The sequence below is a fragment of the Trichogramma pretiosum genome, unplaced genomic scaffold (assembly GCF_000599845.2).
Source record: "Trichogramma pretiosum strain Unisexual culture from Peru unplaced genomic scaffold, Tpre_2.0 scaffold3, whole genome shotgun sequence".
Taxonomy (NCBI): Eukaryota; Metazoa; Arthropoda; class Insecta; order Hymenoptera; family Trichogrammatidae; genus Trichogramma; species Trichogramma pretiosum.
This window is the reverse complement of record NW_019641698.1, coordinates 4,470,718-4,476,717: the sequence shown is the minus strand read 5'-3', so window position 1 is coordinate 4,476,717 and position 6,000 is coordinate 4,470,718. Positions and strand designations below refer to the sequence as shown.

Genomic DNA, 6,000 nt, shown 5'->3' with positions numbered 1-6,000 from the left:
GGGGGGGGGGGGGGGGTAAGAGAGGCACTATACTGCTGACAATCGACGATGACAACAAACAAGAACAACAAAAACTCCGGATAACCTAGATTTTTCTTCGTACGGATAAATTGATCACTTTAATTATTCACTTACACTGTATGACTATTAAAGCCAGTTGCGATGCGTAACTGCGACATATATATGTAAGGTATATCACTAACAAGACTTTCTTCTCCTTCTCGGTAAGATAGAAAAATACTGCTCCGATTTTCGACGGGTACACTGCTGCTGCTCTTCGGCAGCTCTCCCGGTCGACACTCGCGATCTGTATTGCTATCGGTATATACAACAACACACATATACACGAGGGGGCACATCAACAAACGCACATTACTTAGGTATCACAAACTAGTCACTATCTAACGACGAAGACAAAAAAAAACTTTTCCAACTGATACACACCCACACACACATGTACTTATTCGAGTTATTACAAGTTGAAAAGTAATATCGTATTAGCGTGTGCGTGTGCGTGCATGCGATCGTGTGCGTTGCCCGTCGCGTGTATCTTTATATATTGTAATATATTGTCAAGTGTGTAATACACTCGCGATGATGACAACACACACACTCGGTCGCATGCGTTCGCTTGGCTCGCTAGTCTGAGACTGGCTCTTAATTTTATAACACGCTCGCTATGTATATAATACAACATATACATATATATACAAGAACGGAGCAGCAGCGGCACACGAGTGTGCGAGCCTCGAGAGCGCCACACAGCACACACAGCAGCAGCAGCAGTGCGCTTGGCTCTTTCGCGAGGCACAGCCAGAGCGAATGCGAGTGTATGTATGCTTGCCCCCCGAGAGAGAGAGAAAGAGAGAGACTTGACAATTTTGTTTTCTCTCTCCGTCTCTCTCTCGCTCTCTCGCTCGCCGATTACCCACACTCCGTTTCGTTTCGCTTCTCTCTTTCTTGCACAGCGCAAATCTCGAATTATAATGCCATGCCTATTCGACTCGTGTGTTTATAACAGTGTGTGTGTGGGTATGGTATGTACACACAAGCACATGCACATAGGAGAAAATAGATTCAAATGTGTATTTTTTAGAGTGCGTACACTAAACGCATCGGCGATCTCACATGCTCGGTACGTACCAGTACGTTCGTGTATTTATATACACGCATTATTTGTTCGTATAAAAAATTCTTAGAAACCATGTCCTCTTTTTATTCTTCTCTGGCTTCTCGCTGACGCGTGCGTAAGTCGATTTATAAATATTTCCTTCTGTTGTGCTCTTCGACGACGCTCTTAATATATGCGTATACATAAACAAAGCCTCACCCCGCAAGGATCGATGGTCGCGATGCAATAAAATGCGATGGTCGGCTCGTTCTCTTCTTTTTTTGTCGCGTGCATACACATTTGCGCAAGAGATGCGCGTGCGAAATCGATGCATCCACACGCACGTACACAGTACACTAACACACACATTCAAGCGTGAATCGGTGTCTCCATGCGCGGGTTTGTCTATGCGCGCGTCCGCCGTCGTGTTTACGTGTGTATAGAATACAGCATACACATCGATGCAGCTCTCTCAGCTGGTTGTGCAATGCCTGGCGCTGAGACGCCGCCTGCAATGTATGAACTGGCGCATTGTTTACTGGAGAAATAGACTTTGCTGTTTCTGTATAAGCGTTATATGTTCACTTACATGCACTTGATCTAAGCATGCAAATTTTTATGGATGTACGACTACGAAGTCGCAAACTTGTTTTCTCTTTTTTTCCTCGCCGTTCTCCAACGTTAGAACGAAGAAAATATACATCCATACCTACATATAGTAAGCGAGGCGCGATCGCGACCGAGAGACATTTTCTTCAGGATTTATGATTCGCTGCAGGGGCTGCGATGATATTATGTTTGTGTCGACTTCACGAAAAACTGTGCCATTTAATATATGTGCAGCCAAAACGTTCACGAGTCGCGCCACGCCACGAAGAAGAGCACGAAACCATCTGGAAATGTTTTTTACTACGACTTGATGTATCGTAAGTGCCTGTAATCGATCAGACACGCATCGTGAGTAGCACCATCCTTGAGCTAACTACTATCTTTTGTATATCGTTGCATCGCCTCTCCTCTTCTTCTAGTGTTCACTCGTGTACAAGTTATAGTAGGCAAGTTCTCTCTTATGTACGTGTTTATATTTACTCGCTCTTGAAGGGATCAATGATTGAAATCGAAGCGATCCCTCTGCATGTGGGTTAACGTTTTGATGAAAGAGGATTTTATCGTAGCCGATTGCGAAACGATTCACCTTGACCTTATAAAAGCGGAACACGATGGAAAATCGTTGGATAAGATGGTAGTCATGCCATCATGAATTTTTCACTACCATTTAAGACTTGTTAAGACTGATGCCTATAAAACTTCTCATCTACGCACCGGAAGGAAAAGTTCGATAAGCGCATACATAAGTTTAATGTGATTATAATTTACTCTCACTTTCTTCCTCGCCCGTCAGAGCTTGATTTATTGCAATGTTGAACATATTTTTTCTTCTTTAACTTTATATACATTTCCTGAGTGTATTGTTGATACAAACGATAATAGCCATGATAGATAATTACCAACACTTTTTAATCTTATAAAACAACAACGTCGGCCGTTGTCGTTAATTATAACGACAAAAGTCGTTAATTATAACGACAAAAGTCGTTTACAAAAATATCGATGCGTTTCTTGCTTCACATGCACCGCGATAGAAGTAGGCAATGATACGATCTCTACTAATAATTGTGTTTCGATGAATAAATCTCGATGTTTTTTATTATCTATCGTTGCATTTCGTGCAATTCTTTTCTTTTTTTGTACACGTTCAATACGCAAAGCTTGCGCAAACTACATGATTGATGAGCAATCCAAGTTCCTGGAGGCACTATTTTTTTCCACCACGAAATTATTACGAGATTGAATCTCGGCCTTTTTCAAGCACTTACGTATGTAGGGACTATTGAAAATTCTTAGCCACATGCATATTATAGAGATTGTCGATTTTTGAACGAAAATAACATCGATGAATTCGACTATCAATCGCGATATACATCTACGATTGATAAAAATGACCTTAAAATGCTATATAAAACGGCACACGCTGTATATTGTAATCGAGAGCGCGGCAGAATGTCGACATTTTTTCGATGCTCTTATTTCACACTTCTCTACATTCAAGTCAGATAAATATACATAACTACATGTTTTTTGCGTGAAAACTCGTTCGTGTAGCTGCTGTTCTGGTCGACGCGTATTAAAAGTAATGGCAAATAATGCACGAGTCTAAAAAAAATATATATAAATTAGCGAAGAATAAAGCTCCTCGTGTGCGCCTCGTAGACACAGCGATGATTTGTGTGCGTTGCATTCAATACCGGTATTTTCTAGTAGTTACGCCGTGCTGAACGGAAATCTTCTTTCTTAAATCAAAGGTTTTTCAAATGTTTGTCAAAGACTTCTTTCAGCAAATAAAAGAACGACGAAGTATTTTTTTACCGTATCAATTATAAATTATTGAAGCGCGTAGTTTTTCTGGATGAACGCGAAACTGATTGTATTGAAGTAATTTTTATTTTAGCAAGACGAGACAACGAGTAGGTAGTAGGTACTTCTTTGACGTAAGCGCGTAACAATTTTTATCTATATCAAAAATTCCTTTCAAAAACTGAAGCAGAGATATTACAAATACCAAATCGTTGCGAGAATCGAAGCGCTGATCGAGATAGATAACCATTAAAGCTTATTACGTTGGTAAAAAGCTCCGACTCTTCCGAATAATCGTAATTATGCTCGGAAAGAGAAAAACAAATTGTGATAGCGATCAATTCATAGAAATGATTGACCGAATAATTGCATATGTGTGCTTGCAAGTAAAGGTCTTTCAAAAGTGACTCAGACACGCGTCCATTACACGAGTACGAATTTGTTTTAGCCGATCTTTTTTTTTTTTAATGGGAATTCCCGCTAGTTGTGGACTCAGACATACATCCATTCAACGTCAGCAGCAACGTGAAATGACGAAAACGACGTATCGTATGTACAGAATCGCTTTTAATTAGTCTTATGTGTGTCGCGCTCGCCCCGCGCCTCAGACGATATTTAGGTGGTTATCGTATACATCATACAAGAGTAAGCATATACCGTACATCAAGATTAATTGGTTATACACGCGATCAGCGAGTCGAAATATACAAGCAGCACACGTACTTCGTGCCTCGCCGTCGAGCTGCCACCGCGTCGCGCCGATGCTTCCCAGCAATTCAAATGCATATCGTGCCGTGATAACGATTGTTAAAGAGTCTAGAGAAATTGGCGCGATGGATGTACAGAAATTTTTCACGTGCGAGCAGCAGCCGTCAAGCCGCGAAATTGGCCTACTCACGCAATAGTTTTACACGATTTCGTCTGCTGGGTTCCCGCGACTACGTACATAGATTCGCGGCGCGATCATTGACATTTATGGATTTTTTTATTTCTTTGAAATCCACTGGAATGATTTTTCGTACTTTTTCTGCTTCGGTAAACGATAATCGGATCCGCGTACGTCGTTGATACCGACTCGATGAGCTTTATATAAATAGATATCATAAATTATTGGAAATACTTTTATAGATAATTTTATACTCGTCGATTAACGACTCATGAATGATTAAATACGATGTACGTAGTCGAAGGCGAATATAGCGATTTTTTGTTGACACTTTTACGCGCGGGAAATCATATCAAAACCCAACGAACAAGTCATTCATCGAATCGGCGATTGGGTAAAAATCACGAGAATAAAAAATGTATGTTTCGTAATTTATAGAGTGTTGATGGCAAGGTGATGCGTGCGGACACGCATACGTACACATATTAAAAGTGCAGGGAATATAATAAATAGCGAGAGGCATACAACATCGACGGCGGCAACAGCAGTAGCAGCAGCAGCAATAGCAGCAGTGGCGGCTGCGGCAAAAGATGGCAATGCGCGACGTTGCCAAGTTTATTCGCATTCACTCACTACCTTGTGCATATTATATGTACGAATATACACTGCACACGACACACTATGTGTCTATGTGCGATTCTTTCAGTTCTACACGTATACAATAGTACGAAATAGCATGTGCGAACGTGAGTCCACGCGTTTTAATCCTGCAGTTGACATTAGTCCCCATTGTCTGTACGCGCATCACCATGCATTAATCGTTGCAATATCTGCCATTAACATCTCTCGCAATTTAATCGATTTTCTTGTCGATTTTTTCCTCCTTATCTGTAGTCGCCTATCTCGTCCTCGTAGCGCTTCATCGACGATTCGATATACTAAAAATTATTATAAAATCTATTCGGCATTGTTTTCCGTACTCTTACCCTCGTGCATAGAATAAATAGACACTCGACGATAGAGCAACGACATTCCAGCCGAAATCCGAGAAACAAAAAAAAAATAAGCGGATCGATATCTCGGCACGCCGTATAGAGTTGTATAGCGAAATAGCTGAAAAGATACATCGGAAATTCCTCACAGCTGACGCTCGCGAGAAAAAAAGAGGAGTCGAGAGGGAGAGAAAGAGAGAGAGAGAGAACAACAAACGCCGACACGATGAAGCTGTTATCGTTGTTGTGAAACGAGCTTGCGCGAGCTCTCTCTACCCGAGAGATATGAGCGCGTCCAGCATAAGTCGGCCACCCCGCGCGATTACGGCATTTTTGGCCGAAAGTGTCGTATGTTTAGCTCGCTCGGAAACGTTTAGCAAGAGTCAGAAAAAAAATCCAAACACATAGATCGATAGATTTTTTCCTCCTATTTCTAGTGGTGTAGCTTAAAAAATTCTTAAAAATTGATTTTGAGGTTAAAACTCGACTTGAATGTTTAAGTCCATTTTCCCAAAAAATGTATCCTCCGATTGCAATTTAAACTGCACCAATCGAAAGAGGAGGCAAAAATCTATCGAAAACGATGTTTTCCAGGA

At 41.1% G+C, this 6,000-nt stretch overlaps 1 protein-coding gene across 10 annotated transcripts in view; it reads right to left on the bottom strand.

Annotated features, from left to right (window-relative positions):
* Window positions 1–6,000, bottom strand: part of LOC106650803 (serine/threonine-protein kinase MARK2-like) — a 61,798-nt gene that overhangs the window by 46,023 nt on the left and 9,775 nt on the right. For 3 of the 10 annotated variants that reach the window (XM_023462448.1, XM_023462453.1, XM_023462452.1), the window contains exon 1: window positions 136–496. The exons of 1 other annotated variant lie outside the window; for it this stretch is intronic. The gene's annotated coding sequence lies outside the window, so the exon portion shown is untranslated. Of the gene's footprint in view, window positions 1–135; window positions 703–6,000 lie in introns of those variants that run through there. 6 more of the 10 variants (XM_023462457.1, XM_023462456.1, XM_023462454.1 and 3 more) reach the window with 6 other exon arrangements.